Source organism: Camellia sinensis, chromosome 2 (genome assembly GCF_055761805.1).
Source record: "Camellia sinensis isolate YWXY chromosome 2, ASM5576180v1, whole genome shotgun sequence".
NCBI lineage: Eukaryota > Viridiplantae > Streptophyta > Magnoliopsida > Ericales > Theaceae > Camellia > Camellia sinensis.
Window position 1 is genome coordinate 88620779 of NC_138962.1, and position 20852 is coordinate 88641630.

Sequence of the window (20852 nt, forward strand, 5' to 3'; positions counted from 1 at the left end):
CTGTGTAGCCGAAAAAATGTATTTTGTTCAGAACTGTTTTGTCGAACAATAATGATCCTGTCAGCACTGTATGTTCGAACAAAATTTGTTCATCACTGTGTAACTTGAATCCATTTCAATTCACAACTTAAAATAACATGAATTAAATCCATTCAAAATACATAACTTAAATCCATTCCAATTCACTTTTTTTTCATTCTAAGTTAGTTTAACAAATAAAATTACATAACTGACTATCTGCATTAATGTTCGGAACCTATGTATTGAATGAAAGGATTATATTCAGTACTGTATTACCGAACATAATTCTAATAGTCAGCAAACCAGTACCGAACAGCTCGAACGAAACAAGAACGACCGAAAACGACCGAGAATGTTAATACAAGACAGATAAACTTATTAATGGAACGCCGGTCTCACTAGAATTGTTGTCCTCGTCCTCCATTGCTCTATACAGTGAAATAAGTGATGAAGTATACGTTATACTTGAAGCAAAACTTTCAAGTTTAATAGAGTTGATGATGGTGATAAAGATGACACATTCAGGATTAAGATGATTATGAAAAATAATAAATTTAGGATTTATATTAGTTGGTTATGAAAAAAAATAAGTTTAGGATTTACAAACATAAAATACGTATAGTTAGAATTGGAGGTGAGAGTGAATATCCAATATTATAAAATATTAATTCTTATTGAGAGGTTAATAATACCTTTTAATAAAATTTTACCTAGCTTATAATAATTTTTTTTTTATAGAATGAGGGGATTCAAATAATTTTGACAGGTAATAATAGCAAGACTCCCAGCTTCTCTTTCGCTTGCGCCTCAATTTTTTTTTTTTTTTTTCTCTGTGTTTCTCTACGATACTGAAATGACGATCTAAATGACGGTGAAACGAGATCTTCACAACGATGATGTCGAAACCCTACCGAATATGGGTTTGCAGTTTGTATCTGTACTCTCCAAGCCTACCAGAAATAGGTCCAACCAGATCGATGGCGTCAAATACTTGATCGGTGACCTCTGTTTCGAAAATTGAAGCCCTTGGTCCTCCGTTGAAGCTTGTTCGAGATTTCATCCTATTTTGTACCGGTAATTCTCTTCGTTGTTGCATGCAATGTTGTTTTAGTTAGGATTGCAATGTTAGAAGAAGCTTAACCCAGCTCCACTTCGGCTCTATTCAGATTGCTGGGGTTGAAACTGAGTCACGATCATCAATACCAGCTCTCGTTGTTCTTCAATTGCTCTCAATCGCTACTTAGATAGTTGGGTTTGAAAGGTTCGTTGACTTTGTTTGCGGTTCAGGTGAGTGATGATGTTACCAGAACTTTGTTGTATTTTTACTTTATGCAAGAGACGAAGATAAAATTTTCTTTCTTTTGTATTTTAGAGTGTGCTTGGATCATGAATTTAACTAGGAATTTGAATTGTTCGGATCATGTATTTGGGTATGGATTTGGAAAGAAAAAAAAAAGTTGGGTGAAATATCAGAATCTAGTGTTTGTAATCAACTTTCTTTGATTTTTGCTTTATAAAAAATGGCAAATTCAAACATCAAGGTGCGTAGCAAGTGACCAAACACTATGGTTTTTGTTTTCTCTAATTTTTCTCCAAAAAAAAAAAAAAAATACTGCGTCAACAATGAATGTTGAAATTTAGAGATAGATAGACGCTGAATGTTGAAGAGAAAGGAGAATTTTGACTGGCTTAAAGCAAGATAACTTTGACCCACCTGGGTTGATATACAACAATGATATGTATCATTATGTTTTACAAATCAAAAGGAAGTGGACCTTGAGTAGATTGAAGCCACCCTTCAAAGTGGCACACCATGTATTTGAAAAATTGTTCCAGTCATGAGATTTGTCAGAAAATTATAGCCACGTGTTATTGCGAAACTGGTAGTCAGATGTCCTTAAATGTGAATTCAATCCGTGAAATTTCTTGGTCTTTTTTTTTACAGTCTCTTAGACTATTTAAGAAAGTTGGATATATAACTTATTATGATTCTTTGGTTATATGATGAAAGCAGGTGGAGTTTGGAGCCTATGGCTATGGTTGTCATATAGCTTATTTATCTGGCTGCTTTTTTTTGGTACTTTAAAAAAGCCTCAAGGTAGTTGTTTGTGTTGGTGTTCTCGTTACTCTATTTTGCTGAAGCTCAGTTAGGTGGAAGCAAGTGCAGGACAACTTATGCTTTTGCCTTTTGCACTTGTGTTCTTTCTTTCAAGTAGTTTTGTACTAGGATTTGAGATATATGATTATGTTTCCTTTTTATTTTTCTTTTTTTGGCTAAGGCCATTTACAGTAGTTTATTTAAGTTTGTGGAAGTATTAAGATTATTATATCATCTTTATTTTGTCCTATTTATTGACAAATATTCATATGAAATTAAAGTTTTCACTGAATTTTTAATCTGTAAGGCTATATACATGCTAACATTTGAAATTATTTTGGCAAAATTTAAATTGAGTTTATCGAGCTTGACTAATACATTTAAAAAAATTTCTTCCCAAGGTAATGTATATATGTGCTTTATTCACTCTATAACAGTGCACTAAATATGCAAAAGTGCACATTGTTAAAAATGTTGAAATTAATCCCTTATAGTTGTAGACCATTCATGTAGAAATTCTATAAGATACATTTTGTTATCATACATCTTAAACTTTGTTCTCCTTTTATTTCTTCCAGATTTTGACATGTCAGATTAACTCCCGACTCCATCGAAGAGGAAGAGGACCAGAAAGTCCACAACTCCATCGCCACCAAAGCCATCTGCAAATCTGCCAAGAAGTCAGTTTATGTTTCATTCTCAACTATATATATGTGTGCGCGCGTGCGCATATCGTGTATCTTTATTGCACATTGACATGCTTATTTTTGTAAATGTTGATCTTATTAATTTTTGTATTGATAGTGAAAACTCTTTTTGTATTTGCTAATTTTTAGGATACTTACTGACCTTTTTATGTCTATTTTCGTGCTTTCTTTTTATCATTGCTTTGATTCATTTGTCTCACTTGGAAAATGAAAATTACAGAGCATAAGCAGATTTACATGAGGGGAACAAAGAGAGATCTCAGTTATAGGGTGTTAATTGCCGCTTTATAAGGTATGAAACTTCTTGCTCCCTATATCTTGTCTTCTTCACCTCCTTGTTTCCGTTTTATTTGGTGCTTTAGCTTTCAATATTTATTGTTGTTATACATGGTCTTGTGTCTTTTAATTTGTCCTTGTTAAATTTTTTATGGTATGTATTATTTTCTTTGTAATAGTTAGGTTTGTCTATAACCTCAGTGATAAAATTTTGTGAATGAAAAGCATATTCAGAGAAAATATAATTTTGGATAAATTACAAATACACCCCTGAGGTTTGATTAAAATACGAATTGCCTCATGTGGTTCTGGAAATTACATTCCACCCCCTGAGATTTCTAATTCCATAACAAATTGCCCATTTTATTAATAAATTATCAAGTCAATTAACAGTTTTTAATGATGTTAGAAATATGTATCAATTAATAATTTAGGTAATTTTATTATTGTATAAGAGAGTAATTATGAATTTTATTTTTTCAATTAATTCTGTTAAATAAAAAATTCGGACAAGGAGGTATTCGTAATTTTTCAAATCATATGGGGCAATCTGTACTTTAAGGAAACCTTGGGGGTGTATTTGTAATTTACCCTATAATTTTTTTTCCTCCTAAGCTTCTCATGAGCCATTTGTTTTGATCCACAGTTCTCAATAATTTGCGTGTGAATAATGTGTGGTGTCGATTGATTATAAGGTAAAGAGTTGCAGCAAAATCAAATGTTCATTTCTGTGAAAAGCTTTTAGTCTTATTGTTCAGGTTTTTTTTTAAAACTAGATTTTCTTTTTTCTTTTGTTTATTAACTCAAGTTTTTTTTTTTTTTTTTCCAGTTTAAGAAAGAGCTCCCTCTTTATTTGCTATGTTCAATAATGCTATGTAATAAAAGTGTCTTCTATTACATCCTTAGGCCCAGTTTGTTTTCAGAGAGGTAGAATGGAGGGGATTCATAGTGAGGGGATTAATAGTGAGAGGATTGTTAGTGAGGGGATTAAATAAAATTGTGTTTGTTTTGATGATAGTTGTTAGTGTAGGAATTGTTAAATTATTTTTATATAAAATAATAAAACAAATAAAAAAATATAAAAAATATAACATTAATATTATAAAAAAAAAATTCCCAATATAAAAAAAATAAAAAAATTTCTAATCCCCTCACTATTTTTCTAATACCACCTCCACCTCCACCTCTACCTCCACCTCCACCTCCACCTCCACCTCCTCCATCCCAATCCCCCTTCCAACCTCCATCTATATCCCCTCCTCCATCCTAATCCCTTCCCCAACTCTACAAACAAACACAACACTAAATAATCCCCCCTCCATCCTAATCTCCTCCCATCCATTACACCCCAAAACAAACGGAGCCTTAGTATCTCGTGAAGGGTGTTTGGAAATATAGAGAATTGTTCATCTTTTATAATTTTGCATCTCTCAATTTTGATTTTATTTGACTGTTTTTGTCATAAGATTTCGGCTCTTTTGGTTAGTTTATAAATGCTTTGAGGTTTAATCGTATGGTTTTTTATAGGAGAAATCTCTAATGTGCACCCCTAAAATGGTGTACATGGTAAGAAGATTACAATTTTTTGTTATGAAAATTATGAATATTTATGGTGTTATGATACTTGTTAAAGTTGCGTATATTGAATTATGGTATGCACTCTAATGTAACAAATGGTGAAGTTATGCGATTTTGTGTTGAGAAAATTTATGACATTTTGTGGTCTATGATACAAAATTTTGTGAAAAAGTTATGAAGTACGTACCGTATGCACCCTTTTGAGAGTGCACATAGAAAGTGTTTATCTTTGTAAATATGCATAAAAATTGAGTGATTTATACGAACCTTAGTTCATTATATTTACAATTTATAGATATGGTAGTTATTGAAATTAATTATAATTATACGAAAAATAAATAAATTTGTAGTTTTTTCATTGATTTTATAGATTTCCGCCTATCTATCTGTACGTACGTATGCATCTATTTGTTAATGAAATTATTGGCATTTCATAGCAATTGGTTTGTCTTCAACAAATTTCATAGGCAATGTTGCCATTCTTCTTCATTGATTTTGTTTGCAGTTGATAACATTTTCATATTTGTCTTCCTTCTTGCTTATTTGGCCTGGCTATGTGCCTTACCTAATTAAGGGTTAAACATAGATCTACTTCTTGTGCTATCTATTTTCCAGTATATATTCATGCACATTGTTCTGTGCAGAGTAATACAACTATTGATTGTTCGCTTCTACAGCAGCATATAAATCTTTATTTATTTCTTTATTCTTAACTTGTTAGGACCTAAGACTTGATTTATAAGTGTGGAAAATTATACAAATTAGTTTTATTAAGATGATACCAAAAATAAGCTTGTTTTTGCTTTAATTATATACTATTTTTTGAATGTCTTTTAAAGCCTATTCATCTCAAATTTCAATATCAGCCCAATTTTCTAATTGGATTCCTGGATTGATGTCAAACCTTTGAGATTTAAAATCTAAATGATATAACCAGTACTTACTATTGTGGAGATCTATTGGTGTGGGAGGAACATGAGAAAAATAAGGTAGTTGAACAAGTTTAAAGCCATTTCTTTCGTAAGTTGTTTTGAAGATAAAATGGTTTAGATGTATCATTATCTTATTTTTATTCTCGGTTAATTCTTTGTGTAGGGTGTTCGAAATGTCAAGTGGTTTCTCTCAAACTCCATTGAGATTAGTTTAGTGCAATGTTGCTCCTCCAAGAGTCCTCCAAGAGTCCCAAGTTTTTTGGTATTGCATCAAGAGATTAGTTTGGACTAGAGTGCGATATTGGGGTTGGCTTATCTTTTTTAATTGAATGATCAATAGTTTTCTATTGGAATACCAGAACTATGTAAGTAGTATTTCTGAATTCTGGGAAATAATAACTACAATCATATTGGGGTAGTTCTGTTGAATGATCAGTAGTTTTTTTTATTGGAATACCAGAACCATACAAGTAGTGTTTCTGAATTTTGGGAAATAATAACTACAATCATATGGTAGCATCTTAGTTGTGTTATAAAGAAATTAATAAAAAGATAACTGTCAGACAAATTTATTTCTTTTTTTTTTAATATAAAAAAAAATAATAAAAATTTGTCTGTGGCTTGCATTTTCAATGCTTGTAGAATCGTATGTAACACATGATAGATACATAACACTATTAATAGCCTTCAAAATTTTGATTATATATTTTATTGTTCTTCTATTTTTGGACATTGACATTGTTACTTCTTTGGTATTGTGGATAGAATTCTAATAATAGTTTCATAAGATAAAATGATTTAGATGATTCAAAACATTTGGATTTTGGGAGGAAAATGAATGACAAAATAGTTTTAACAATTATGTTTTTACTTGCATCTTTGGATGAAATTTGCAAAAGCTGAAGTTCAAGTATGGCTGAATATCTGGACATGAACTTTCCAAAACCAGTTCTATAGTTCATATAATCAATTATTTTATGTTAATCTAAGACCCCAAAAATATTTCTATACCTTGTTCTCTCTCGTTTAACTTGTCTTTGTAGTTGAGTTATTTTTATTCTTTTGCTTATGTATTTTTGTTCTATTTGTTGTGTAGGGACCCTAAAGTTCCATCTGTAGTGCTCACAGTTATTGCTGAACGTACAAAACAGCAAGCTACAAGTAACGCACAACAGGGTAACGTTAGTAATTAGTGATCAAAGATTAAGGATCCTATTGAATGGATGTAAATTTCAAATCAAGCAATTTGAAGTTGCTTAAACCATGGGCATAGGCTATCGTGTGAAGCATGGCACTTCACGACTAGTATGTATATATATATATATATAGATGAAATTGAACCACAACCTCTCTTTTCCTTGCTAATTTGATCACTTAGCACTTCCTGCATTCTTTTTTGATCATTATCTAGAATATGGGGGTTTGGTTGAAACCCTTTTATAATAAAATTTTAATGCATTAAGGATAAGTACAAAAAAAAATTCTTAAAAAGTTCAACACATAGCACTATTATCAAAATATTGAACTTTAAAATAATATAACTTTTGATTTAGATGCCGATTTTTAATAAAATTAATATTTTTAGAATCCTCATTAAAATCTATCAAATAAGATCTATATTGACTATGAAATTCTTAAGGGGGAAAAAAAATTATTATCGTCAAAATTGATGTAAGTAATAACGTGTTACTCTGTTTGACAGTAACATGTTACTCTGGTTCACAGTAATGTATTATTCTGACAATATTGTCCAAGGAAAAAAAAAATATATATTTTACTTTGTGCTTGCTCAATTATGTGTTTCTTCCTTAAGGGGTTTATGAAGCAAAATAAATTGGGTTGTTATTTTTACTGAATAAGGATCCAATGGAAGGGTTTTGGTTAAATTCACTTTCCGTATTTGTTAGATTTTTATATTTCTATAGGTTTCCTTATTATCAGTGATTTGTTTGATTAACAATACATATAAATCTTATATAGGTTACCTCTTGTAATAGTTCAATACACAATATTATACAATATTAGTCAATATAGATAGATTCTCTCTCTCTCTCTCTCTATATATATATGCATATATAATTATCTTAACAGTTGATAGCCCCGTTTGTGAATAAGTTATTTTAGTTAGCTTTTTAGATATTTTTTTGTTTGGTTTAAAAAGTTGTGTTTGGATGATGGTTTTTTTTTTTTTTTATAATTGATTTAATAGTTGTGAGAGAAAAAGTAAAATGATTATGATTTAGATGTGACATTTTGTTTTAGGACCTTTCTTAGGTGTGTCTTGCATATTATATGCAAGGCACTTACACCCTTTCTATTTTGCATTTACACCTTTCTCTGTATTGGGTTATACCAAAATATTTGAAAATTTACACATTGGCGACCTGCTAAACAGGTCACTTTCCAGGTAAATTAATAAAATAATATGTTATACGACTAAATGTGTAAATTGTCACAAAAAGTTGTAAATAATTTCACAAGAGAGTGTAAGTTTTCACAAAAGCCGTAAATTTTCACAAAAGGCATAAGTAATTTCAAAAAAAGGCTTAAGTGATTTTTGAAAACTTACACCCTTTGGGAAAACTTACGCCTTTTGTGAAGACTTACACTTTTTTGTGAAATTGCTTACACCTTTTTTGAGAACTTACGCTTTTTTGTGAAATTACTTACACATTTTCTGAAAACTTACGCTTTTTTGTGAAATTACTTCCACATTTTCTGAGAACTTACGCCTTTTGTGAAATTACTTACACCTTTTGTGAACACTTACTTCTTTTGTGAAATTACTTACCAAAGGTGTAACTTTTGACAACTTACACATAATACTTACATCTTTTTTGAAAAAAGTTGCACTTTTTCAGAAAAGTTACACCATATGTGAAAAATTTTCTTTCATAAAATTTACACATTTTGTTAAAACTTACACCTTTTTTGAAAACTTAGACCTTTTCGTTAAAATACTTACACATTTTCTGAAAAGTTACACCGTATGTGAAAAATTTTCTTTCATAAAATTTACACATTTTGTTAAAACTTATATCTTTTCTGAAAACTTACACATTTTCTTTAAAATACTTGCACCTTTTCTGAAAAGTTACTCCTTTTGTGAAATAATTTTTTTCATAAAATTTACACCTTTTATTGGAACTTACACCTTTTGTAAAAACGAAACTTACACCTTTTGTGAAGTTACTTACATCTTTTGTGAAAAAACTTACACTATTTCTGAAAAGTTACACATTTTGTGAAATAATTTCTTTCATAAGATTTATACATTTTGTTAAAACTTTCACCTTTTTGAAAATTTACACCTTTTTGTAGAAATGCTTACACATTTTCTGAAAAGTTATTTCTTTTGTTGAAATAATTTTTTCATAAAATTTACACCTTTTATTGGAACTTACACCTTTTGTGAAAACGAAACTTACACCTTTTGTGAAGTTACTTACATCTTTTGTGAAATAACTTACCCTATTTCTGAAAAGTTACACCTTTTGTGAAATAATTCGTTTCATAAAATTTATACCTTCTGTTAAAACTTACACCTTTTCTAAAAATTTACACATTTTCATAGAAATACATACACTTTTTTTGAGAAGTTACTCCTTTTGTAAAATAAATTTTTTCATAAAATTTACACCTTTTGTTGGAACTTACACCTTTTTGTGAAAACAAAACTCATTTCACAAAAGGTGTAAATTTTATGAAAAAAATTATTTCACAGAAGGAGTAACTTTTTAGAAAATGTGTAAATTCTTCCACGAAAGGGTGTAAATTTTCAAAAAATGTGTAAATTTTAGCAAAAAGTGTAAATTTTATGAAAGAAATTATTTCACAAAAGATGTAACTTTTCAGAATTAGTGTAAGTTATTTCATAAAAAATGTAAGTAGCTTCACAAAAGGTGTAAGTTCCAATAAAATGTGTAAAGTTTATGACACAAATTATTTTACAAAATGAGTAACTTTTCAAAAAAGGTGTAAGTACTTCCACAAAAAGGTGTAAATTTTCAAAAAATGTGTAAGTTTTAGTAAAAAGTGTAAATTTTATGAAAGAAGTTATTTCACAAAAGGTGTAATTTTTCAGAATTAGTGCAAGTAATTTCAGAAAAGGTGTAAGTTTCGTTTTCACAAAAGGTGTAAGTTCCAATAAAAGGTGTAAATTTTATGACAAAAATTATTTCACAAAAGGAGTAACTTTTCAGAAAAGGTGTAAGTTTCACAATAATGTGTAAATTTTCAGAAAACATGGAAGTTTTAGCAAAAGGTATAAATTTTATGAAACAAATTATTTCACAAAAGGTATAACTTTTCAGAAATAATGTATGTTTTTTCACAAAAGATGTAAGTAGCTTCACAAAAGGTGTGAGTTTCATTTTCACAAAAGGTGTAAGTTCCAATAAAATGTGTAAATTTTATGACAAAAATTATTTCACAAAAGGAGTAACTTTTCAGAAAAGGTGTAAGCATTTCTACAAAAATGTGTAAATTTTCAGAAAGTGTGTAAGTTTTAGTAAAAGGTGTAAATTTTATGAAAAAAATTATTTCACAAAAGGTGTAACTTTTCAAAAATTAGTTATTATTGATTAATATTTATCGACAAATAATAGTTTAGTTGCTAAAGGTTGAAAATTTTATTACCACCGACGCCCCTCTTCTTCTGTTTCACACCAACACTTTCTCTGTTCTGTCTCACACACACACAGAATAGTCACCACCAAACCTCACCCTTGCTCACCACCCAACCGTCGCTGGCCACCGTTGCTCACCGCCATTGCCGCAAATCACAAGTTTTTTTCTTGCTCTCTCTGTGTTGATCTCGGTGTCTCTCTGTCGATCTCTATCGATCTCGGTCTCTCTCTGTCGATCCCTGTCTATCTCGCTCTTGCTCTCTCTCTCTCTCTCTCTCTGTCGATCTCGGTCTCTCTCTCTCTCTCCCTTCCTCTATATTAAAAACAGGTTCTCTTTTACATTGAGATACTTGGTTGGATTTGGACTTGGACTAGTTATTCCAAGCCCTCCCAAACGGCTCTTCTCTCTCACATTGCCATTATTTGAACAACACAAATACAGTTTGATTCGATTTTAGGAGCTCTTCGCAATTTTTGCTCCTCTCTCTCTACCCGAAAGCATCAACGGATCTGGACTTGGGTACCTTCTTGTCTCCAATTCGATCAGGTTTGATATCTGCTTCTCTCTTTTAGATATGGGTTTGCTTCAATTCCGAATTGTGGTGATTGATCGATTGTTTCAGATCTGGGTTTGATTCGTTCTTGGGTTTTTGGATCTCAATTTTGTTGTTTTAACACAGATTGAGCTCCGAATCTATCCGAATTAGGGTTTTATGTTGTTAGATTAGCTATATTAATCATTTTTGTGATCATTTTCATTCATTGATCGTCTCATTTTTTTGTTTGATATGTTAATATGGGAATTAGATTTGTTAATTACTTAAATACAATCTTTTGCAGTTCTGAAATTCTGATTGTTTCAATTTTTAAATTCAACATTGAGCTCCGAATCTATCTCTCTCATTCCCCCAATTCCAAACCCTAACTATAATTTTCAACTTGTCAAATCTTTGCCCCTTCGTTGTTCAACCTCTCAAGAGTTTCTTCACCTTGAATTTGCTAAACCTGTAGTTTTTGCCTCCTGTAATTAATTTGATTGACGTGGATTGAAGAAAACCCCATTTCCTTATACAATTGAAATATGAAAACCCCAAAAAATATGCTTAAAAATAAATAAATATATCAGATTACACATACCTGAGCCCATTGTTATTTGCTTTCTGTGTTTCTTGAAAACCCAGAGGCCACACATCTATTTTTTTTCTTTATTATATTTTATTAGTTTCCTTCTAATCTGATTTTCTCTTTCATACAGAGGTTCTAGAAGTCACCTAACTCAGTCGTGAACAAGGCAAGGACTCAAATTAGGAACAAGCAGCGAATTTTGTCCCAGGTAATCTATTTTTAACCAAGATTAAATTCAACTTGTCTTTCACCTGCGGTTTTATAGTAATTATTTACCTGTTCAATATATGAACGGAGGTATCTATATCAATTAAATGTGGTTTCTCTATAAAATGTTACAGTTTGTCATATCATGCTATGCAAAACTTTTTGACAAATGGTTACTTTTTCATAAATTTCTGTCAATGATATGGGTTCCCATACATTTGACCTCATCTTTGTGGTGTTTGGAACCCTGTTTTAGTGGGCTGGTTATTTTTTAGCCTATTTTCTAGTTCAAGGTGGCTTGATTGTCAACTGAGCTGCCCATTGGCTAGCTTCTGCTCAATTCAAGGGAGTTTTACCTTTAGATTGGGTTCAGAATCCCCCTGCCTATCTTTAGGACTTGTTACTTTTTTATTTTCCCTTGTAGCTTGAGGGCATTTCCTAGTTCCAAAAAAAAAATAAATAAAAAAAAAAAAAAAAATAGTGGCTTAATTGGTAGAAATCTTCATGTCATCAATTTTTGGAGTAAAAGAAACAGCAACCCAAAAACAAATGCTTCCATTCTCTGCAACACTAACTACTGACATTGCTAGAATGCTGTTGATTCCCATCTATTAAATCCATGTAATTTGTTGGTCTTCTCGTGCAAGGTAGGAACGCTGGATTTGGTTGTTTGTCACATATCTTAAGGTCAAGTGGCAACTAAATTTGGTTGCTGAATGAAGCAGTGTGATTGGTTTTGATCCCTATTTGCTATTCTGGGACTTTCCTTGTTGAATGCCCTTATGCTGTACTCTGTTGGTTGCAGAGGACTCGTAGCTCATATTCATTGTATTTTGAGACTGAAAGAATATCCTGAGATACTACTAACATGGTTTACTAACTAGATATTCACATTCGTACAGTTTTCAAAGGAAAAAACAAATATATATGAATGTTTGTTTTCCTTTTTTCCCCGTTCTAGTAGTAACTGGAGAATTAATAATTAAAATTCAGAAAATATGTGTGCCCAAATTATATGCCTGGAGGTGATAGGAAAAGATTTGAAATGTTTTTTCTAGGTCTCAACGTGTTAATGGATTCCCAGTTCTCATGTATTATAAAAGTGGCATACCATTATTCACCTATTGTCATTGACAGAAAACAAAGAAACCTAGTTGACTGAATTTTCTAGCACTCCGTGATGTTATTACACGCTTCCCGTATGTAAATGAATCTTTGAGTTTGATCATTGTTGTTAACATAATTTGCTCTTGACAGAATGAATTACCTATCTCTTTATAAACAGAGTGCATGAATTATTTCTATGTAAATTTGATATGCAGATTGTTATATTTGTATTGTCATAACTATTTACTTTATGTGGATATCCTTAGATAGAACATATATCCCTGAGTTAACTTCTGATTCCAATTGCAGATCCAAGCTAGATCTATTCCGCCACTTTTGGAAGGCAAAGATGTTCTTGGAGCTGCAAGGACAGGTTCTGGAAAGACCCTTGCCTTTTTGATACCTGCTGTGGAGTTGTTACATCAAATCTGAACAGGGGTAATTGTCATCTGCCCAACTAGGGAACTTGCCATACAGGTAAATATTCTGGTTTTTATTTTATTTTTATTTTTTTACTTATCAATATCAATCTTTTCCCAAGATAGCCTGTGATGTGATTCCAATTATTAATCTTACACTCTAATCCTCTCAATTACAACTCTTTTTGTGATATATGTACTTTCTAAACAAGCAAATTGAAATGACAAAATCATTATAGAATAAAGCCATCCCTATTGTATCCTTTTTTCTGCAAAGATAATAAATCTAGAAGGTTAATATTGATTATAGAAGTATTTGTCCTTCATCATTTCAACTCTTTCTCAATCTTAGAGTGCATTTAGAATTTTATTTTTTGGAAGTTACTTCTTGTTTTCTGTGTTAGATCATCTTCTAAGCTCTTCTCAAGAATTTTTTTTCATCATTTTCTACTAATTTTGGAAATCGTGTTTTACCACCTACAGAACACTAAGGGATTCATATATAAAAATCTAAAGGTATTTTTATTCACTTATACATGTCTTCAATTTCTTCTATGCTCACCAGTTATGTTTGCACAAACTTTATGTGGGACTTGTGTAAAATGTACCTCCAACTGAACTTTATTGGTTGTTTTGTTACATATTCTAATGCAGTTAGTTGTGTTCTTATCCCATGAATTAAAGTTGAAAGTCTAATTGAAATCAAGATTGTTAAATTTATGTTTTGTCATTATTTGTTAAAGTGATTTCATATTGCATGTACTGTGGAGATGAATAACTATTGTAGGCTTTCTTGTAGGAAAAGAAGAGACTTGAAACCAATTTCCAGTTTTGAATCTAGAGTCTAATTCCCATTTGTGAAAATTTGTCCTTTAGAAACTATTTTTCTGAACTGGTTGACATACTAAAATAGTCAAACGGTGTCGGATGTCAACGAAACTTGACACACACGATTAACTAGGCACAAATGACATGTAGGAAAAGACGGGACTTGAAATCGGTTCCCGGTTTTGAATCTAGAGCATAATTCCCGTTTGTGAAAACTTGTAATTTAAAAACTCTTTTCCGGAATCGGTTGACACACTAAATTGGTTAAAAGGCATCGGATGTCAACGAAACATGACACACATGACCAACTAGGCACAAATGACTTGTAGGAAAAGACGGGACTCGAAATCGATTCCTGATTTTGAATCTAGAGCCTAATTCCCGTTTGTGAAAACTTGTTTAGAAACTATATTTTGAACCGGTTGACACACTAAACGGCGTCGGATGTCATTGAAACTTGACACACACGACTAACGCTATAACTCCTAGAGCCTAATCAAGGTTTTTTTCTTCCTGTAAACCTCTATTCGGATGTTACAAATACTTAACATGTTGATGCCTTTATTTCAGTTGTTTTTATTTTTTATTTATTTTATGAACCAATTTATTTTTCCTGATTTGTTGATCAGCTCACGCAGTAACTCCTGTGTGTGTGTTGTTGTGGTTTTTGTTGAGAACAAAATACTTGAAATGTTGAAATTTTTTTCTTCCTGTAAACCTCTATTCAGATGTTACAAATACTTAACCTCTTGATGCCTTAATTTCAGTTGTCTTTATTTTTTATTTATTTTATAAACTAGTGTATTGAACAAATTAAACCTTCATATGTAACAAATAAAATTCAAAATGAACGTGAAATGGAAATTGGCTTTTGATGATGATAATAGTACTACTTGTATCAAGTCCAAATCATGGTTAAAGTATCAAGACTTGCACAAAGAATTATAATACAAAATAAAAATAAAAATAAAACCAGGAACAAGAAGGGAAAAAATAAAAAAAGAAAAACTAAGAAATGTTAGGTTAAGGTTTAGTTTCCTTGATTTATTTTGGGATTAATTTTGGTTATTTTATTTTCTAGCATATGATGTGGTGCTTAATGGACATGAGCTAGTCACAAGACGATTTTAGTGACTTAACAGATGGTAACGCTTTTCAAACTAATTCTATAAACATTTCTCTATGGAGGTTGGCTATTGAATTTTTTTTTTCCCAAAGTTTGTTTGTTGCTTCCTCACACGTTCTCTTCTCTCTTCAGTTTCTTCTTCCTTCTGCATAGCTTTGAACAAGAAATTTTGTTTCATGTGGTTAAATATTTGACTGGCTACTAAATAGCAGTTGGTTTAAGCATTATTAAGTGGTTTGCATGTTAATATCTTTGCAAATTATATGTTGTCTTGGTTATTTCCATTGATTGGAATGTATATCTACTGGACTTTGTGTGTTTGGCACTATTTTCATGTAGTTCTCCAACTTCATTATTTAGCCATGTGATCTTTATAAATTCAACAAAGCAAAACTAGATCAGATAGCTAAAACTTTTTAAAATTTGTGGCCTGTTCAAAAACTGCAGATTAATAAAGAAAAAAAAATACTAATCAATGTTAATGGGTTATACCGAACCTGGAGCCCATTCCATGAAATCCACCCGATGTGGCGGTGTGAGCCCAATAATTCAAATCTACAACAGAAAAACAGAATCAGAACAAAACTAGAAAACAGAATCATTCTCACCAAATAAAAAACAAGAAAATAAAAACAATTTGATAGACAATTTTACAAACAAATGGTAGCCGATTAACCAACACTGCCTCTAGTGATCCTTTCTTTATAAAATACTAAGCTTGAAGTATGGAAAGAAGTCACGCACAACAACCTTAACTCTAATCAAAACTTTAAAAATTCAATAACAAAATAGAGAAGAGGAAGGTTGGGAGAATGAACTAACCTAGAAGCTATCTGCTTCAGATTCAGGAAGCGTTTGAAAATTTCATCTTTTGGGTCCTTAATTGATTTATGCCTGTAGATTAGAATGAACAACAATGAAAACATCATCTTCAAGCACCCTCCACTGTTAATTTAAAAATCATGCAATAAAAACACTTATGAAAAAATTCACTTTCCCCCTCAAACTATGTCATTTTGAACTATTATTTTGCAAAAATTCCACCTTAAACTATTAACATCAGTTCACTTTACAACATTTTACGAGATTAATATTTTTAACTGAATATCATACCTGCTAGCACACACGTGACTATTTTAGGCTATTGATTCACTTTTACCTATAGTAAGTACACAAATATTCACGATCAATTATTTTTAAAATATTCATTAAAATACAAAAAACACAAATATGACCCGTAGGAATAGACGGTACGTAAATAGGACACATAGGTTGGGAGTTAGAGTCGAAAATGCCTTAAACTTAGTCGAAAATAGACATTTGAGGGGCAAAAATACAAAACGGCCCCCAAACCAATGTTGTCAAGTAAAGGCCAGCTTTCCTATGCCAAATGTGACTTGTAGGAACAGACAGTATGTAAATAGGACACGTAGGTTGGGAGTTAGAGTCGAAAATGCCTTAAACTAAGTTGAAAAAAGGCGTTCAGGGGGTGAAAATGCGAAACAGCCCCCCAACCAATGTTGTGATGTAACGGCCAGCTTCCCCGTGCTAAATATGACCTATAGGAACATACGGTATGTAAAAGTTGGAAATGGTGTTATGAACTGTCCAGCTTCTCCTTAGAGTATCTTTTATCCTTCACATTTTCTATTCCTTTCATCAAATCAAGGGAATCATTTTTTTAATCAAATTAAAATAAAAGTTGGAAATGGTCTTATGAAATGTCCATCCCCTTAATTTACAATGTATTTTCCATTAATAGCGTGAATTCACCTCTGCAACTTGCGAACATTGTGCTGAATTGGCAACGTTTTCCATTTCTCCAACTACTTTCTTTCTCTATTATGTCATATATGTAGAGTGTTGTTGTTGGAAATCTAAAGGTGCATTACACAGGGCAGGTAGAAAGAATGGATGCATCAGGGTTCTTTGGATTTTTATATTTAACAATAAAAAAATATATGTAAAAGAGTTTCGTATTGTTAAGTGATAGAGTTAGGTTTGGTTTCAATAGGCGACATGGTGAGAGAAGAGGCATGGTACAGGAAGTCAGGACAGAGAATTGGTACAGGGGATCCGCAGCTAATAAAATGCCTTAAACTTAGTTGAAAAAAGGCGTTCGGGTGGCGAAAATGTGAAACAGACCCCCAACCAATGTTGTGATGTAACATGCAGGTTCCCCGTGCTAAATATGACCTGCAGGAATAGACGGTACGTAAATAGGACACGTACGTTGGGAGTTAGAGTCGAAAATCCCTTAAACTTGGTTGAAAAGAGACATTCGAGAGGCGAAAATACAGAACAGCCCGCCAACCAATGTTGTGATGTAACGGTCAGCTTCCCCGTGCCAAATATGACCTATAGGAACATATATTTGCATTTGTAATGGTTGTTACGAGTGTTTTCTCCGTTTTTGTCCTGCGTTTGTTGTTTCCTGACTAGCTTTCTTTATTTAATTCACTGTTATTAAATTATTTTTTTTCACTACGGCTTGATTTTAGAGAAAGCCTAACAGCTTCATTGGTTGTTTCCTTGAAATCAGCATTTGTCTTTAGAGGAACATTCATCATAATCTCATCCTCTTTGTTATGGTTTCTAGTAACTAGTAGTTTCATGATTTGTTTCAAGATCTCTTTTTATTTAATTTCTAGGTGTACATTAAAATGTTGATTTTCCCCCATTGTTGAACTATTGATCATGTCTTTTTTTTTTTATTTGTTTTTTTTTCTTTTTAAATTCATTCTCATTGGTTATCACAGACAAAGTTAATTCATGGTAGCTCGTATTTATTGGATTTCATTGTGCTAATTAGATTTTGTAAGCCATGGCAATTTACTTATGAAATTTACTTTTCTTGTGAACAGGTACCTGAGGATCCGAGCGATTATTTGAACATACGTATAAGTCATGCTTTTGCTCATGGCATTTTATATGTATGATGTCATGACAAGAAAGACATGTGGACAACTTCGATATTTTGGTGGAGGGCTAAGCATTGGGTGGTCTAAGGGAAGTGCTTCCAAGGTACGGATATGTGGGTGATGTGTTTATTGCTTGGTTCATGTTGATTGATCTGATGTATAGTTTTGACCAGGGAGGGACCTAAGATTTTAAGGGAAATATATACTAACAGAACTTTTAAAATGTATGGATTACAACATATATAATAAGCATGTTTGCTTGTATCTACGGTGAGTTAGAAAAAATTGCAATTGTAAGACAATATTTCTATTGAAATGAGGCATCTTGAGTTGTATTCCACACACTTTCATGTCATTAAATGAATCTATGGTAGAATAGACATTAAGATCCCAAACAATGTCTTTTTGAATGAATATGATCAAGTAACTTGCTAACTTCTCATTCACCTTCTTTTCTTCTTTGCAGCCTACAAAATAATGCTTGTCATTGACACTAGTTATGATAAACGATTTTCTTGGGATATATTTTAGTCAATTTTGTTTTAAAAAATTTCAAATTTGACCCCTATGTTTAATAGATATGGAGGGCAGTCAATTTTTTTAAAAAAAATCAGAGGGGACAATCATTTAAAATTTTAAAAAAAAAAAACTGGTGGGGACGAGCTTTTATAATTTGGAGATAAGTAATAGCTAATACTATTGTAGTAAAGTTTTTTATTTATTTTTATTTTTTAAATCGTAGGGATTGCCCCCCCTCTTGGTCCATCCTTGGTTTTGATGATGTGATTGTCTTGTCATATGGAGTTCCATAATGGTTTCAACATTTGCTGATGGCTTGATGAAGAAGGAAAAATATAATCCGATCTTGCTTTTTATTTGGATTGATGCAGATGATGGAACTTATGCAATGAAGAAAGTTCTCACTCAGAATAGTGAGCAGTTAGACGTGGTGAGGGAGGAGATCTGTGTTTCGTCCTTGTTTACCCATCCCAATCTGCTTCCACTTCTTGATCATGCCATAATTGCAGTTAAGGTAATCAGTATTAGTTATTGAAAGCTATAAAAGCCTCTTAGCAATTCAAAGCACAAGTTTATCAGATTCAGATGTAAGGCTAGTTGTGTTGTGTTGTGTTGAGGTTTTTCAAGCATATATCACAGTTAAGCACAACCAACCAATGTATAATGGATATCATCAAACCAAATCATAGACTTAACACTCAGTTGTTTTAGCCTTCCCTATAACTAACTGCAGATAATGCCATTTTAGCTCACACTGCTGTCCTACAACAGCATGCTCAACGAATTAATTATTTATGGCTTCTGAACCTAGAGTAGAGATGTGGACTCTTTTTCTAGTCATGAATAACTTTGTTGTTAACTTGAGATGAGAGAATCCACTGATCAATCAGTGTATTATTCTTGCCTATGTCTCAGTATGTGCCGGTTGACATGACACTGGCCTTTATTACTTACCATGCACAGCATGTGTTGTGTACCACACCTTTAGATTGCATAGAGAATGCCATGGGAGCATCAAATTGACTTTTAACTAAAATAAGATTTTTTGGAAAATTCATGTCTAATTAAAATCTTTTGTCAGACTGTTTGGCCAAGGCAACTAATTAATTTTGTTGTCTGTACTTTAAATCTGGCATGCATATAAGCCTTTTAAGATATTGGCATGCATATAAGCCTTTTAAGATATTTGAATTGTCTAAGGCAACACATCACCCACATATCAAAACAAACCCAATTCCCAAACAGCCCCCGAACCACCGTATGGATGTCATAGCCACTTCCCTGTGACAAATAGGACCTGTAATAACTGACGGAATGCAATTAGCACGTGTAGGTTGGGAGTTACAGCCGAAAACGCCTTAGCTTAATCGAAAAAAGGCATTAAGGGGGCGAAACAGCGAAACAACCCCCGAAACCACTATACGGATGTCACAGTCAGCTTTCCTGTGACAAATAGGACCTGTGACAACAGACAGAATGTAATTCGGGCGCGTAGGTTGAGAGTTAGAGCCAAAAACACCTTAAAGTTGACCCAAAAAGGGTGTTAAGGGGGCGAAAATGCAAAACAGCCCCCGAACCACCATACGGATGTCACAACCAGCTTTGTCACGACAAATAGGACCTGTGACAACAGACGGAATGTAATTAGCACGTTTAGGTTGAGAGTTAAGAGTCAAAAACGCAATAAACTTAACCGAAAAAGGGCATCAAGGGGGCGAAAATGAAAAATAGCCTCCGAACCACTGTATAGATGTCACAACTAGCTTCCCCATGGCAAATGGGACCTGTGACCAGTGTTGTGAAAAGCACGCCTAGGCGCGCGCCTAGGCGCAAGGCGAGGCGAGGCGAGGCGAGGCGAGGCGCACTGTCTACGACTGAACAGGTACCAGGCGAGGCGCTTTTAGTTAGGCACGAGCCTTAGCAGCGACTTGAACTAGGCGAGAGAGGCGCAAGGCTCTCGCCTAGGCGCGACTGATTGTTTAAGAGGTAGATATGATCTAACGGCTCTAAGGGTGTGTTCGAAAGGCTCGTAATCACAGAGGATTACAACTCATGTACCATATGAGCCAAATACGACTCAGATGAACCCTAATCGAAGTCGTCTCTTCCTCTTTCGCCTCGCAATCGACTTCGACTTCGACGTTGGAGCTGGACTTCGACTGCGACACTGAACTTCGACTTCGGCTTCGCAGGTCTGTTCGACTTCGACTCTCTCCCCTTCTCCTTCTTCGTCTTCGACTTTCAGTTCTGCTTCGACTTTCAGTTCTGCTTTTTTTTTTTTTTTGGGCTTCGACTTCTTCAGTGCTCTGTTTTGCCTTCGACTCTTCCTCTCTCTCCTTCTTCAGTGCTCTGTTTTGCTT

The 20852-nt window shown here is 32.8% G+C and overlaps 1 long non-coding RNA gene across 41 annotated transcripts in view; it reads left to right on the forward strand.

Moving 5' to 3' along the window:
* The first annotated feature begins 755 nt into the window (after window positions 1-755).
* LOC114284449 (uncharacterized) overlaps window positions 756-20852 on the forward strand; it is a 48182-nt gene continuing 28085 nt past the window's right edge. For 15 of the 41 annotated variants that reach the window (XR_014361308.1, XR_014361314.1, XR_014361309.1 and 12 more), the window contains exons 1-10: window positions 756-1095; window positions 1188-1308; window positions 2036-2119; window positions 2698-2799; window positions 3047-3118; window positions 6709-6788; window positions 11496-11573; window positions 12989-13156; window positions 17917-18076; window positions 18864-19006. This is a non-coding gene — a long non-coding RNA (uncharacterized LOC114284449). Of the gene's footprint in view, window positions 1096-1187; window positions 1309-2035; window positions 2120-2697; window positions 2800-3046; window positions 3119-5775; window positions 5978-6708; window positions 6794-10451; window positions 10788-11495; window positions 11574-12988; window positions 13157-13581; window positions 13615-15007; window positions 15072-17916; window positions 18316-18863; window positions 19007-20852 lie in introns of those variants that run through there. The other 26 variants (XR_014361311.1, XR_014361320.1, XR_014361322.1 and 23 more) reach the window with 16 other exon arrangements.